Below are 17,271 nucleotides of genomic sequence, written 5' to 3'. Positions count from 1 at the left end.
TCATCAAGTATTCACATGAACTACTGCCAATCATGGATAGATTCTACAGTGCATGTGGTGCCTTGCTAAACCGATAGTATCTCTTGGGAAGTGTTCTGCCAAGAATATGGCAGCTTTGCTGGTCAGTGACCTGTTTAATGGTTTTGAATTAAGGGAACAAAGCAATACTGATTTCATTTTCCTGTTCCATTCAAACTGCTGAAACTTGCTAAGTAGTGTTGTAACTGTCCCACCAAAAGCATTGCAGATTTCCTGAAAGGAGCAAGTCGATTATCACTCATCCTAAAAGCGTACATTGTACTTGCTCTAGAGGGTAAACTAGCAGGTCTACCAAAACTCAAGTAATTTCCATACCGTCACAATAGGTCCAATATAATTTTAAGTGCGACACTTCCCAGCTGCGAGTATGGTAGCTATAATTCAAAAGAGACAGTATGACCACTTTCCAAAAAGGCTGCCGTATAACTGACTTTGATTGGACCTAAATGCTTGCTGCCTCTGTAAAGACCGAACGACTGGGAAAGGCAAGCATTGAGTGGAATAAACTATAAGACTGTAAGACCTAGAAATACAAGGAGAGAGAAAAAAAGGTAGTAAGAGTAGGTGAGCCAACAAGTCTTAGAGAGAAAGAATAGGAAGCACAGGGATATTTGGGGAGAGACTGTTAGAGTCAGAGAGACCCATGTTGAGACAGAGAGAGGGAAAGACTGGGACAAAATCATCTTTGGGTAGGCAAACCTGCTCCATTATGATAAAATGTCACACCTGTGGCTCTATTTGGAAGGGTCAGGCTTAGCTGCCACACCATGGAAGTACTGGAATACATCTAGAGCCCTTTCAAAGCCTGTTATTTGTTAACCAATTTATGGGAAAAAGTTTCTGTAAAATACACAGTTTGACTCTATAGGAAGTTGGCTCTGTATGCACTATTTCAAAGTAAGGAATAGTATGCACAGAGTCCAAGGGTTCCCCTTAGAGGTAAGATAGTGGCAAAAAGAGATAATTCTAATGCTCTATTTTGTGGTAGTGTGGTCGAGCAGTAGGCTTATCAAAGAAGTAGTGTTAAGCATTTGTTGTACACACACAGGCAATAAATGTGGAACACACACTCGGAGACAATTCCAGGCCAATAGGTTTTTGTTTAGAAAAATATATTTTCTTAGTTTATTTTAAGAACCACACGTTCAAGATTTACATGTAATACTTCAAATGAAAGGTATTTCAAGTAGGTACTTTAGGAACTTTGAATTAGCAAAATAGCATATACATTTTTCACATAAATCACATATAGCTTTTTTTAAACTAGACACTTAGTGCAATTTTCAACAGTTCCTGGGGGGAGTAAGAGTTTGTTAGTTTTTGCAGGTAAGTAAACCACCTACGGGGTTCAAGTTTGGGTCCAAGTTAGCCCACCGTTGGGGGTTCAGAACAACCCCAAAGTTACCTACTCCAGCAGCTCAGGGCCGGTCAGGTGCAGAGGTCAAAGTGGTGTCCAAAACGCAAAGGCTTCAATGGAGAAGGGGAGCCCCGGTTCCAGTCTGCCAGCAGGTAAGTACCCGCGTCTTCGGAGGGCAGACCAGGGGGGTTTTGTAGGGCCCCGGGGGGGGACACAAGTCCACACAGAAAGTACACCCTCAGCGGCACGGGGCGGACGGGTGCAGTGTGCAAACAAGCGTCGGGTTTGTAATAGAAAGCAATGGGGGACCAAGGGGTCTCTACAGCGATGCAGGCAAGGGGGGGCTCCTCGGGGTAGCCACCACCTGGGCAAGGGAGAGGGCCACCTGGGGGTCGCTCCTGCACTGGAGGTCTGATCCTTCAGGTCCTGGGGGCTGCGGGTGCTGTGTCCCTACCAGGCGTTGGGTTCTTAGAAGCAGGAATCGTGGTCAGGGGGAGCCTCGGGATTCCCTCTGCAGGCGTCGCTGTGGGGGCTCGGGGGGGCAACTCTGGCTACTCACGGTCTCGCAGTCGCCAGGGAGTCCTCCCTGAAGTGATCGTTCTCCACAAGTCGAGCCGGGGGCGTCGGGTGCAGTGTGTCAAGTCTCACGCTTCCGGCGGGAAACTCAAGTTGTTTCAAAGTTGCTTCTTTGTTGCAAAGTTGCAGTCTTTGGTGAACAGAGCCGCTGTCCTCGGGAGTTCTTGGTCCTTCTAGATGCAGGGCAGTCCTGTGAGGCATCAGAGGTCGCTGGTCCCTGTGGAAAGCGTCGCTGGAGCAGTGTCTTTAGAAGTGGGGAGACAGGCCGTTAGAGCTGGGGCCAAAGCAGTTGGTGTCTCCGTCTTCTCTGCAGGGTTTTTCAGCTTAGCAGTCCTCTTCTTCTTAGGTTGCAGGAATCTGCTTTCCTAGGTTCTGGGGAGCCCCTAAATACTGAATTTAGGAGTGTGTTTAGGTCTGGGAGGGCAGTAGCCAATGGCTACTGTCCTTGAGGGTGGCTTCACCCTCTTTGTGCCTCCTCCCTGAGGGGAGGGGGGCACATCCCTAATCCTATTGGGGGAATCCTCCATCTGCAAGATGGAGGATTTCTAAAAGTCAGTCACCTCAGCTCAGGACACCTTAGGGGTTGTCCTGACTGGCCAGTGACTCCTCCTTGTTTTTCTCATTATCTCTCCTGGACTTGTCGCCAAAAGTGGGGGCTGTGTCCAGGGGGCGGGCATCTCCACTAGCTGGAGTGCCCTGGGGCATTGTAACACGAAGCCTGAGCCTTTGAGGCTCACTGCTAGGTGTTACAGTTCCTGCAGGGGGGATGTGTGAAGCACCTCCACCCAGAGCAGGCTTTGTTTCTGTCCTCAGAGAGCACAAAGGCTCTCACCACATGGGGTCCGAAACGCGTCTCTCAGCAGTAGGCTGGCACAGACCAGTCAGTCCTGCACTGAACAATTGGGTAAAATACAGGGGGCATCTCTAAGATGCCCTCTGTGTGCATTTTTTAATAAATCCAACACTGGCATCAGTGTGGGTTCATTATTCTGAGAAGTTTGGTACCAAACTTCCCAGTATTCAGTGTAGCCATTCTGGAGCTGTGGAGTTCGTTTTTGACACTCCCAGACCATATACTCTTATGGCTACCCTGCACTTACAATGTCTAAGGTTTTGCTTAGACACTGTAGGGGCATAGTGCTCATGCACCTATGCCCTCACCTGTGGTATAGTGCACCCTGCCTTAGGGCTGTAAGGCCTGCTAGTGGGGTGACTTGCCTATGCCTATGACTTACCTATGCCACAGGGGAGTGCCATGTCGACTTGGTCATTTTCTCCCCACCAGCACACACAAGCTGGCAAGCAGTGTGTCTGTGCTGAGTGAGGGGTCCCTAGGGTGGCATAAGACATGCTGCAGCCCTTAGAGACCTTCCCTGGCATCAGGGCCCTTGGTACTAGGGGTACCCGTTACAAGGGACTTACCTGGGTGCCAGGGTTGTGCCAATTGTGGAGACAATGGTACATTTTAGGTGAAAGAACACTGGTGCTGGGGCCTGGTTAGCAGGATTCCAGTACACTTCTCAGTCAAGTCAGCATCAGTATCAGGCAAAAAGTGGGGGTTAACTGCAACAGGGAGTCATTTCTTTACAGACTCATTTTTTTCCCATTCAGAAAGTTGGACCCAATCAAATCAAATCTAGGGAAGGTGTTATGTCCGCCATTTTCAGAAATCAAAAACTGCCCCATGACCTATTACTCTTGAAAGGTTAAGAAGTCCTGGTAACAATGGGCCGGCCAACATTGTTTTATTATATCCACATCTGCCTTTAAAGTTAACAGAAGAGGCTTCAAGTCCAGAATCAGAGCATATCATTTATTTGTGTTTAACCAATGGAGTTGCATTGACTAACAGAGCATTTTGAACAAGTAATAATGAGATCCCACATGTTTTGGAAGTTGACCTTTTTAGATGCGGCTCGGCAGTTCACCTGTTGGTTAACATTGTGATTAACAAAAAGTACTTTTAAAATGTGCTAACGAAAGAGGGGTGCTGTCTCAGGCCAAATGTAGATTTCTCAGTACAGATTCGTATTAAACAGACCTAGTATGCTTCAGCAGGAAAAAGTTTTTTTTTTTTTTTTAACAATTAACTTGTCTGACAGCTTGAGTTGGTTATGGTGACAAGCTATTGTTCAACGTTATAGGCTGGATCAGTTTATTATGAAAACTCATGACAAAAGCAGTTGCCCTATGCAGTATACTGCATAGGACAATGGGTTAGCCAGTGCCTGCCATTGTCTCTATTGTCTTGTGGGTAACACTGTTTTCTTGTGCCTGCAAAGGATTACACTTCAGTGTCATAACCAGTCAATCTGATACAGACTTGTAGCTGCTGGTTCCTTACCTTTGAATTTCCCCAGGCATCAGACTGGATCTGGAAGATTTTTTGTGAGTGGTACCCCTGCATGCCAATAGGTGTCATTGATCTGCTGTGCCTGCGTCTGCCTTGTCAGCGCTGGAAGTGACATTGCAGACCTTATATTATCGCCACCTAGGTGTGCTGATGTTAGTTCTTTTCTTTCCATGCCAGCCAGCACTGATCTGAAGATCTGACTGGATTTTTGAAACATTTTGAGCGTTTTTTTAGGTGTTCATCCTGGTGTGATAGGATATCCCATCTAGGAAGACAGGATTCAAGCCCTGCGGAGCCTGTAATCGGTCAGTGACTGACCCGCACCTTGTCTTTCTGTTGCGTCTGGAGTGCGACCAGAGCCCAAGTCGTGCTCCGAGGTCTTTGCCATGTATCCAAAATCTTTTAGGGAGCAGTCTGTAAAGCTCATGGCAGCCCGGCATGCGACTGTGAAAACAGAGGTCCTCATCCATTGGGTGACGATTGAGCATGAGTTCTTTGGAGCCTGCGCCTGGTCTGATTGCATGCCTCCCTGAATTTTTCGGGAGCCAGAGCGACCCCCGCCCAACTTAAGGAGTTCTGTGAAGCCATGTGCTTCATATTTGGATGGCCTGACACACATTCGGGCCTCGTGTGGTCAAAGGGGGTCCCATCTGGTTTGCACTGGCGGCTCCAGCCCTGGCTCTTTTGGGGGTCCCCAGGGATCTATTCCTGGATCTCAGCCGGCATAGTTTGTGCCATCTCGACCTTCTCCAATTCAGGCCACGATGCTGACACTCCCAGCCGTGCCATCCCCATTGTGATCCCTGACTCTGACACTGAGCCAGAGGGGATCACCCGACGCAGCATCTAATCTTCCTCGATTAAAAACTGAGCCCTATTGCATCAGGTTAGACCTCAGGGAGGAATGGAAGAAGTTGCTGGACCCTGTAGAGTACCAGCCATATGAAGAAGACCCAAATATGTGCTGGTGTGAGGAACTGGGTGAACCCAGTGGACTGGATACTTCCCCAGATACTGGTCTGCTTTCAAATCCTCCCCCCTCTACCCAACCCCCAAAAATACCATGGCTACAGAGGCGAGAGTCTCAAATGCAATGGTGGTGCGCAGAGGGACGCTGTTGTACTTGACCTTCAGGTGCCCTCGGTGGCAGTCACGACTAGCATCCTGAGAGTGGTTTTGCAACTGGGAGTTTCCTCGTCCGAATCTCCACACCCATTCAATGATGCCTTCACTGACAACTTTTGGGTCCTTGGTCCAAACCCAACATAGGGGCTTCTGTGATTAGGATGATTGCCTGCTGCCAACGCCCTGCCCCAGGGGCTCCCAGGCTTCCTCACCCAATACCCTACCCTGGAGAGCTTGGTGGTCCAAGCCGCACCATCCCACAGCACCACCCCCCCAACACCACCTTTCCCCCCAATAATCAAAGATGCTGTACTCTTTGGCAAATACGTTTTTTTTTTTTTTTTCTTTCCTGCCAGTCTTGCATCGTGGTCTGTGAACATCTCATGCCTTTTGGGCCGTTAGTCCCACAATCTGTGGGACGCGGTTGCACAGGTCCTAGAGGAGGGCCCTCCCCAATGGCAGCCCTTGCCTTTAAGCCTTCCTAATCTCCCCCTTTACCGTAATGGGCATCCAGTTGGTGGCACGATTTGCCATCACCTGCTCCACTGGCAGTCCATAGCATTGGACAGGTGGGTTTTGCAGATTGTCTGAAGGGGCTACTCCCTCCCCATCGAAACTGCCCTTCCCTCCATGCCACCATCTCACGACCGGCTAACCGAGGATCATCTGTCCCTTCTCCGCAAAGAAGTTGTGGCTTTCTTGGCCAAGGGAGCCATAGTGAGGGTTCCAGTGCCAGACGTAGGCTGTTGTTGCTATTTCTGCTACTTTCTGGTTCCCAAAAAGAACAAGTGCCTTCGTCCTATATCCGAGCCATCAACTTCTTCCTCAAGGAGGAGAAATGTAAAATGCTCATGTTGGCTCACGTTTTGTCTGCCTTGGACCCAGGTAACTAGATGGTAGCACTGGACTTGCAGGACGCCCATTCACCATGCTTCTCTTTTGCCTTACCAACGCCTAGTTGCGGTTCGCTGCCCTCAGAAGGGGGAGGAGGGTGGCCGGAGCAGCGCTGGGGGGGATAGGGGTAATTTAATAAATAAAAAAATAGATAAAAGCTTACCTCCTCCGTTGCTGCTGTGCTGCTCTTCTTTCCCTCGTCGTTCCAGGTTGCAGGCAAGGGCTCCCAGCCTGCCCTGTGGGCAATCCTGACTCTGCTCAAAGCAGCGTTAGGATTGGCTGGGAGTGCCCAGCCAGGGCCCTCCCTGGCAGACTGGGAGCCTGTGCAACTCTTTTGCTGGGCTGGAGAGAGCCTACTGCGCATGTGTGTTTTGCCGGCCCGAGACAGCCTGCCAAACATACATGTGCACTGAGAGGGGTGCTCTGTGCACTACCCTCAGTGCTTGTCAACCCCAATGCCTCGCTTCTTTACAAGAAAAATGTAATAAACACAGTTTAACATAATTTTCATGCAAAAGTTTGCAGCGGTTGCTTCTGGTTGGGGGGGGGGGAGTTGGAATGCTCCTCTACCCTAATGGAGGAGGCGCCCCTGCCAACGGCCCCCTCAGGTGTTGACCAAGGTGATATTAGAGGTTGCAGCCGATCAGCAGAGATCGGGGGCAGTCTTCCAAGTCTTCTGCAGTCTCGACAACACGCTGTTAACGGAGTGTTCGCCCCAGTCTGTCGCCTCCCACCTCCAGACCATGGCGGACATTCTGCAGTCGCTGGGGTTCACCATCAACATGCCAAAGTCACACATGACTCCCTCTCAGACACTCCCTTTCATCGAAGCTGTTAGGGCACAGTGCAGTCTCTGGCATATCTTCCCAAACGAAAAGTCTGGAATATTCAAGCTATGATACTGATGTTTCAGCCTGTATCCATGGTTTCAATGAGACTGACTCTGAGGCTGCTGGGCCTCATGGCCTTCTGCATCCTGCTAGTGACAAATGCCCCCTGGCATAAGCAGGCGCTGTAGTGAGACTTGAAATTCTAGTGGGTGCAGCATCAGAGGAATTGCTCAACGCGGTCCAGGTCTTGGACGGAACTGCACAAGATCTGCAGTGGTGGATAATGAACTACGATTGGGTCAGAAGCAGATCCCTCTCCCTTTCCCAACCATATCTGACAGTAGTGACAGATGCGTCACTTCTAGGATGGGGCAGCCATCTGGGAGAGGTGGAGAACGGAGGACTCTGGTCTCCAGTGGAATCCATACTCCACATCAATTTGCTGTAGCTCCGAGCGATCCGACTGCCATTGAAAGCGTTCTACCTTCCATCAAGGGAAGGTTAGTGCAGGCGCTGATGGCAACACACCACCGTAATGTGGTACTGCAACAAACATGGCAGGGTAAGGTCATAGACGCATTGTCAGGTGGCCCTGCGCTTCTGGACCTAGCTGGAACAGCTGGGCATATTGGTGGTTTAACTCCTGGGGGGCTCTCTGAATACTAGAGCAGGGAAACTCATCCATCGATGCCTAGAGAATCACAAATGGCGTTTCCATCCAGAGGTGGCACAAGGTCTCTTTCAGCAGTGGGGAGGGCCTTGGTTAGACCTGTTCGCCTCCACCGAGAATGTGCAATGTCAACAGTTTTGCAGGCCGGAGTTTCCAATGCAGCTTTCACTTGGAGACGCTTTTCATCTTGAGTGGAGCTCAGGCGTCCTGTATGCCTTTCTTAACATACCACTCCTGCCAAAGTTCTCAAGAAGATCAGGAATGATCTAGCCCAAGTCATTCTTGTGGCTCTGGGGTGAGCACTGAGAGTCTGGTACCTGAGTTACTGATCATGGTCATTGATCCTCCGATCAGCCTGCCCCTTCAGGAAGATCTTTGGTCGCAGCACCAGGTGATGGTTCTTCACCCAAACCGGTCTACTGTCTATCTTCTTACGTGAAGATTGAACGGCGGTAGTTGACAGTTTTCACCCTTCTTCCCGAAGTCTGTAATGTTACCTTGGCAGCCAGGTTCCCCTCCAGTAAGATGGCATACGCCTTCCGTTGGAACACATTTGCTGCAGGTTTGCAGAGAAACATGTTGATCCCCTTTCTGCCCTTTTTTATCAAGTCTAACTCCCTTGCACAGCTGGGCTCTGCTCTGGTCATTCTTAATGGCTATCTGTCTGCTCCTTCTGTCTTCTTGCAGCTCCTTGACCAACCCTCCTTGTTCAAATCCCCTATTGTATATAGGTTTTTAAAGGGTCTTGTTCATCTTTACCCTCCCTCGCCTTTTAGTATGCCTTAGTGGGATCTCAATCTGGTCTTGACATTCTTAATGTGTGCTCCTTTCGAGCCTCTTCACAATTGTCCCCTCAGGCTCTTGGCATTGAAAACAGCCTTCCTTGTGGCAATTACATCTGCCTGAAGGGTGAGTGAGCTACAGGCCTTATCATTCAAGCCGCCCACCTCTATCCTGATGAAGTGGTGCTTTGCACAATGGCCTCTTTTGTACTGAAAGTTGTTACCCAGTTTCATGTAGGCCAATCAATCACACTACCTACTTTTTTTAATCTCTGCTACGTCCCTCTTAAGAAGAGGAGCGACTACACCGTCTGGTCCCCAATAATGCGTTGTCGTTCTACCTTGACCGCGCACGAGAGTTCCTGGTGGACGACTAACTCTTCATGGAGTATGTTGGTGTGAAGAAAGGTTGGGCTGTACAGAAGCGGTCCATCTCTAGATGGGTTGTTCTCTGCATAAAACATCTGGTATGCATTGGCCAAGAAGCAGCCTCCTGAAGGTTTGCAAACTAATTTCACTAGAGCTAAAGCTGAGACCAATGTGTTTGCATGCAGCGTTGCATTCCTGGACATCTGCCAGACAACAATGTGGGCATCTGAGCACACATTTACCAAGCACCAGTATCTGGACAGCCTGGTCCATAGGGATGGACGCTTTGCCGGTTCGGTCATGCAGAGCTTCCTTGTTTTGAAATTAGAACGCGGATCCACCTCCGTGGAGGTATTGCCTGGGAATCTGCTGCTAGAAGTCTATATCAGATGATCAAGTTACTTGCCTTCGGTAACACCTTACGTGGTAGAGACTATGGGGGTCATTATGAACACGGCGGGATTTTTCCGCCGTGTTCATGCTGGCGGTCTAAACATAGACTTAAACGGGCAGGATTAAGCCGTGTTTCCACCCAGCAGAATGCTGGGCCAGGACATTGCCGACTGCACCACATGAAGGGCAGCGCTGCTTGCAGCGCTCCCCTGTCAGATGAAGAATTCCGTCATCGTCTGGCTGCCTGTCGGCGGTAGCCTAGCAGTGTTGGAGGGCCACCTGTGGCGGTCCCCACTGTGTACATTATGTGGCGCCAAGTTCATAATGAGGACCTATGTCTAGATGCAGATTCCTTACCTATCCACCCACCCACCCCACATGGGAACAAATTTCTATAGACAGAGCTGACCCTAGGTGTTCACACCAGTGGTTCGTGCATGGAAAGTTGTGAAAAGAAACTGACTGTGCTCCTAGATAAGCTGAATAGGTACTTCTAACGTCACTTCTGGTGCAGATGATACCGACGACTCATGCGGAACCGATGGACACCACCTACCGGCGCACAGGAGTACTGCTCATAAAAAAATCTTCTGATGCATGGGGAAATTCAAAGGTAAGGAATCTGCAGCTAGATATAGTTTCTACAAGATAAGGCTTTACCGCAGGTAAGTAACTTGTTCTTTCGTGTTCCATTTTTAGGTCGAGCGTTAGCGTTCGACCTCGTGTATGCTTAATTATACGTATACTTTGGGTTGAAGCGATTTCATTTGCCGGTTTCCGTGTCCTTTAAAAAATTCTTCCTCGCTAGTGGTTAGTTCTGCCTTTTTGTTCCTCCTTTTTCTGTTTCAAGGCAGTGACCTACTACTGTATTGTTCCACTTTTGTTTCTTTATCTATTGCTGTGACTGACTATTTTTGACATTTCTTTGGTGCTCTCCTTTCACTGTGGGGGTTTTAGGCTAGTAGATGCCTGCGTTTTATCACAGCATTCCCTTCATCCCACCTCCTCCCATGTTGCTGAAAATGATTTTGGTTTTAGACCAGTGCTTTCCTCTGCCCTGCTCCTATAATAAGCTTATTTTACTAAACAAATGCTCCTAAAATAAGCTTATTTTACTAAACAAACACCTCTCTCGCTCTCTCGCTCTCTCTCTCTCTCCAGGACTCCTCCATGCCAGCACTCACGACATCCCACACAGGGCATTGCTTATCTCCTTTATGGGGCCATAAATCTTGTCAGGCTGCTCTGCTAACTTCATTAGAGTTCTTTGTTTTAGCTTGTGGGCACTGTTGTCAAAAGATTACATTTAACTAGTTCTTGTGTTACGTTACATTGGCTGCTGAGTCCACACGTAGGCTTTCTGAGTTGTGCTCTGCCATTCTTCGGGTAAAGGGCAGCTAGTTAGTCCATTCCTTCTTGGTGGTTTTTCTCCGTTGAGTCAGCCACGTATAGATTTTGTTAAGGGGCTGCCACTGGTGGTCCTGGTTGTGTGAGAGGGAGGCACAGTTAAGAAGGTGGTACATGGTTATTGGTTCTTTCACAAGTGAGGGGGGTATGTGACTCAACAGCCTCCTGCTTAACAGCTTGTTATTTTAGAAAAAACACTTAAAATGATGGTGGTTCAAAAATGTTTGACATGCTGTAATGCAATCTGCTGCTTGTTTATTTTAAGAGAAAAACAAGGTAGACTCAGGCTGCTGACCCTTTCTCAGAGGCAACAAGGCGCAGCTTTTGTGATAATTTTATCATTTATTGACACTGGATATTCCCGAACTTTAACCCTGGACCGCTTTGCATTCTACTGCAACTCTGATTATCTCCTATCCGGTCTGACATTAATTTAGATGTTAGTGAAAAGTTTGTCTGAGTGATTCAGATTCGTCTTAGCATGCATGCAACATAATGCATCAAATCTATATAGAGGTTGATAATCCAGGTAATTAAAGAGAAGATCTGAGCGAGGTGTCTGGCATGACGCTTAAGCATTAAAAACAAACTGAGCCTACAAAAGAATTGTCTTTTGAATCCTGATTTACAAATCACCAGAAATTACATTTGTGCTATCCTTTGTACAAAGTTGCATATTATGTCAGACGGCTGCAACATAATGGATAGCAGCAATGTAACATAACACATCAACTACATGTTACATAATTTTGAAATGAGCTACATAACTACCTCTAGGTTAAGCTTAGCAGCGCACAAGCGCTGCTTTCCAACATGTTATTCATTTGTTGGCTTGTTCATTGCACCCACTTGGCAGTATCTCTGCTTTAAAGCTATTTAGCATCTGTGCTTGTGCTATCAAGCTTACTGCTCTTTCAGTATAAAAACAGCTGAAAACACAGCTAAGTGATAATTAGCAAGGATGTTTGGCACAAAAAACTACAAAGATCTTAAGACGGATCAAACTCCTTTTGCTTTCACACTAATCAGCATGAACCATTAGTAAACTATACTAACAAATCCTATCCCTCTGCAATCATACATTATGGATGCATAGAACTCCCAGAACCATTCAAAAAGGGTACCCAGATTAAGAAAGCACTTTAGTGCCTTAGTAATGGGAGAAGGACACTTCTTTGCAATTACTCATAACATAACCCAGTTATTTCTAACCTTTGTTTACCCTTATAGCAATTAATATCCGGATTGGTCTTGTACATGAGGGCTCATTTTCTGACATGCATCTGTTAAAATCCAACTGGACAGGGTGTGTGAAAAAGAAAGTGTTCTATGTCCTCCCTCTCATTTGCTTGTGGGCTTGCCTTTTCAAAAATCCTTTATCATTTCTAAGTGCTTTACGTTAGTACCTCCTTGGGGTGGTTTTGTTACCGCCTTGGCCATCGACCCTGTTACATGGAGAATTGCAAATTTGCCGACATGTCTGACTGCGAGTGATCTTCTTTTTCCTTTTGTATCTCGTTCTTGCTCATGATGGCTGTGGCGCTTTGAAACTGCTTGCTTATGTCAACTATTTTACTTTTTATTTTCAATTTATGTGACAAGAAAAGTCCGGTTAGGAATTTACAACAGTTATAGCTCTAACTCGAGCAAATGCAAAACCCATTGCATTGCAAATGCTTGTTTCCTTTCTTGTTTTTGATTGTCTTTCATCCTGCAGTTCTTCTGACAGTCCAACCAGGGTGCTAGTTCGCAGCCAGCTTCATAGTAGTGTGCTGCATTCTGTGTGGCCAATGTGGCTGGCTGGCCGGCCATCTTGGAATGGTATTGTCCATAATGTATAATTGTTTTGCCATTACAAGATAGTTCCCATGCTTAGAAGCATCTATCTTGGATTGGCACAACAGTGATACCCTATACATTTCAACCTTGGAAGATGACTGCCTAGTGTGATGTTATTGAGTGGCTATTTTGGAATGCTATTTTGTATCATCATTGTTAGTTAACTCCAAGATGGCATGTGCCTTTCTTTTAAATGTGGCAGCTTTGCTGGAACTTTAAAACAATGTTACACTATTTACAATCGCATTTCAAGATGGCTACCCAAAACCCTGTTTAATTTTATTTTTCTATTGCAAGCATACTTCTGCCAAGTTTTATTTGTAGCATGTTTTCTTTTTTTCTACTTTTATTCTTTTCAGTGTATCTTCCCTATGCTTCTTGAGTTTGTGTGTCTATTTTATTGGGGGTGGGTAAAAGGGGTGAATGTAATAATGAGCCTGGGTGGTTGATGATTAAGTAATTATTAAGGATGACTGACAGAATACATGTGTATTGACTTACTGAGTGCCTAAACTCATCAGTGGCTGAATTGGCACTTTTAAAAGACAGAGCTGTTGGCTTTGCCTTTGGTTGTAGGATTTGGAGTAGTGGACAGAAGACTCTAGCATCCCTTTAAATATCAGGAATTTTATATTAGTGCATCAGTTTGCAGGAATTCACAATAGGTCTGTCCTTATGTTGTGGAATTAGATGTGCATGTGACTCAGTGAAAAAGCTAAAGTTGTGGTGATTTTTGTTGAAATTTACGATTGATGGTAAACAATGCTATTTTGTAAAGCTTACTTATTCTGATTCAGAGTTCAGTCTGCTTATGTATATATATTTTCATTCAGATTGAAACAAAATTGTAAACTATATTTAAGCTTCCTGGCTGTTTCCATGGCTATTTGGTAATGCCTAATATCCCTAGAGGTCAAAAAGGAAACTAAAGATCAAGGTTTGTAGAGAAAAAATAATTGTTAATGTGAAATTTAGGGAATTAATTAATAATTAACCAATATAAATAATCTCATTATTTCTAAGGGGTTTCACTGCCATTACACGCATATATATATTTTTCCAAGGGGTGTCATTTCCTTTAAGGATTCGATGTTCATGAGAGAACAATTTGTGTACAGTCAGTTTCGTTATCAACTCATGACTTTTAGGAATTCTACTGAGATGAATATAAATCTCTTCAATGTAGTGAGTAACTTGTGAGTGCTCAATCCATCCAAGCATTACATTCTCAGAATTTCCTGTGGATGTGACTTCACAGAGGAGCTACAAACTTTTCTGAGTTACGTTTTAGTTATTTAAAAAAAATATGTATATAAATTCTCTCTAAGGTGGGCTGACACTCTGGCCTTGCATAGGCTTCCACTGGTATGCCCCGTTCCTCATCACTGTCGACAGCTGACTGAAATACTTTAACCACCTGCTTCGGGCTCTTCATAATAGGGATTTTTATACATTTACACATGATGGTCATTTTATGTGTATGCACCACATTGTACCCTTTTTATTTTAGGAAATAAGCTAATATAATCGAATCCCTACGTATTGCTGCAATTTTTTATTAGATGATTGACAAATTTAATATGCAGTGGCTGCAGAAAGTGCCATTATTTATAAAATATCTAAGTTATAGCTCTCGAAGCCTAGGATTTTTCCATCTTTAAGCGATATTGTCATTTTTTCTTTTTTAACCCACTCCAGTCTTTTGTTTAGCTAGTGCATTTATGTTCTGTGATTGAATGTATCTGGGGCCCCTGAAGACCAATCTCCTGACTGTCCAGAAACGAGCCAATGGCAACAGACACCATGGACGTAATTCATGGAATCTTTGGAACTTGGGTGAAAGCTAATCCTGCCCATATATGGGAGAATGTTGCCATTAATATTCTGGGGTCTTATGCTTCCAGGATGGAGGGTGGATCTGTGGCTGCACTCACTTAAATACCTCTCACAGGGAAACGCAAAGCTGCAAGACTTTGGATCCTATGGTACTGGATGACTTATCTGCTCTTTGTCCTGTCTAAACTAATGAGGCACACTTTAGCCTCCACTGAACAAAAGCATCATGTGATTGATGTAGTTCCCAGAGCCAACTCCCCCCCTTCTTCCCCCATAGAGATAGCTGGGGCTTTTGTAAAATTCAATGCTGCGGAGGTAGATACAGTTTCCTGCCATAGTCGGAGTACTAGTTAGTTGGCACTTCAGCATATAAGTGCTTTAAACTGTAGCTTTTAATGTATGCTAAGACATTGTTAATGCAATCCTTTACCCTGTTGGCTCCTCTGATGCCAAACGATTTGTTCTGCTTTATCCAAGACTACTATGGTTTCCAGCAGACCTTTCAGCAGAATTAGCAGTGATACAGTTCAAGGAGAAGATTTCTTTGCCTGTTCCCACACTTCCTTTATCGTCCACATCAGGTACTCATCTGTACATTCTGTCTAGTGGTAATGAACCATCTTCTAACCCCCGAAACAAAAAGTGAATACTGCTTTAAAACAGGAGCCATTACAACTATTAATGCAGTAATGTTATCAGCAATGACAAACTTAAATTGGCTTCTTCCTTGCAAGACAGATTCCTACAACCAGCCTCCAGGTTTTCACCCCTGGCTTCTATCCAGAATTTCGTTTATCCTGTTTTAGGCCTGGAGTTGGCTAAGACCTGTTAATTTTACTAAATGTTTATGAATGGTTTATTTACTCATACAGGGTTTCAGCTGACCCTCTTAATCCATTGGTCTGTTATTGTCATTCACATTTTTCTTTTGCACACTAAAACATACACATTGTGTCAGTGGGTCAGCCCACTTCAGCTATTGGCTAACTTCATGGTGAGTGATGGCACTCTTCCCTTTCACAAGAAGCACTACACACAAAGTAGTTCCCTTCTGTTCCAAGGCTACTGTGGCAATGTATGCATGTTTTTTTCAACGAAAAATATGTTTTGCTTTTACCCAGATTTTTCATTGACTTGGGCTCAGCAGCTTACACAAAATTATGATGATACAAAAAAAAATTGATTGAACTAAAAAGCTGTAAGGCAATGCCTTGTTTTTAGTGTGGCGAAGTAGTGAATTGAGACGTGAGAGAAATGAAGAAAGGAGGTGGAATGAAATGTCAAATTAAATTACTAAACCTTTTATTACTTAATGATACTTCATCAACATAACAATGCTCCGATGCATAAACCCATCACAAAAAACACTTTTTCAAAATACCACCATTTCCTAAATAAATTCCTTAAACTGTCAAACAAAGGAGTTGTGTGCTCCTTCCAGATTCTTGCAGTGTGAAAGCACCACCAAACAATAGCAATTCATTTTGGATTAAGTACCCACATAATTTTAAGGTCTGAATCATGGGTCCTAATCACTATATAAATCATCCTGTTTTATGATCCCTCAGCATTTAGTAAAGAAAGATACATTCCTAGTAATTAGAAGCTGAAATCTGGGAAACACAATTGTCCTTTCTCTAAGTGTAGCTTTGTATATCTTAGTGCCTTGTAGTGTTTTTCTGCAGCTACATAAAAACTTGATGTTTTGGAATCAAGTAAAAAAACTGAAAAGGGACATGTAGTGGAATTGAGCCAAACCAATACTTAATTTTGTCAAACTAGCGGGCTTGAAGCTATTGCACTTTTTTATTTGAAAAAACATCTGTGTCCAAAATTTCATAAATACTAAACCTTTTATTGTATAATAAAAAAATGTCAATCCTTCCCACAATTGTGTGGATGCCTGCTCTCCTAGTTAGGCCCTAAATGTTATCACCTAATCCATGAGCAACCCTCCAATAAGCTAATAGGCCGATCTATATCTCCCTAGGCAACAAGGGAAAACTCTAACTGCATAAGCAGTCACCTTAGTTTTTATGATATTACAGATCAAGGGTAAATCAGTTTTAAGCATGATCAGTGTCAAGTACATCAGAATGCAGCCCTGAATCATGGTGAAGAATGAGTTCCCTTCTTCCAGTCACCCTTCAGATCAACAAAAATGTTAACCATTATATTTGACAACAGGGCCAGAATGGGTGACCCTTTTCCACTTAGTAAAAGAGATTGGAACCCTAACCCAGGGAAAACATTATTAGAGGTATATTGCCATGATACCCTATTAATATTAAGTGCAAGTGCTTTTTCATCTTTTACCGTGTGAGCCAGTATGAGAGGGGACAGTTACCGGGGAGGGAGAATCACCAGCAGGATGGCTTCTGAAACAATCCTCCCAGAACCTGGAATCTTATTGGATATGACTAGAGGAGTGGGGGAGTCCTAGCCAGATACCAGTTCCAGAATATGTCAGCCAATGGAGAGCGTGCTTAAGAAAGATATGTGACATTGTGAGTGAAAAGGTGAAAAAAAGCTCAGGAGAAACAAAACATTATGAAAAATCTACACTGAGAGAATTCCATCCAGGGGATTGTGTTACTCCTTTTCCCTACTGTTACTCCTTTTCCCTACTGTTACTCCTTTTCCCCACCGTTACTCCTTTTCCCCACCTTCGATAACAAGATGTTAAGTCAATGTCAAGGTTCCTATAATATTTGGAAGATTATAACACCTATGGCTTACTAGGTAGATAAAATTGGAAGGCAGGTGAAATGAGAGGCAAATTTATCATGTGAATTTGTTGA

Source organism: Pleurodeles waltl, chromosome 3_1 (assembly GCF_031143425.1).
Source record: "Pleurodeles waltl isolate 20211129_DDA chromosome 3_1, aPleWal1.hap1.20221129, whole genome shotgun sequence".
NCBI classification, from domain to species: Eukaryota; Metazoa; Chordata; class Amphibia; order Caudata; family Salamandridae; genus Pleurodeles; species Pleurodeles waltl.
Note: the sequence above shows the minus strand (reverse complement) of the source record.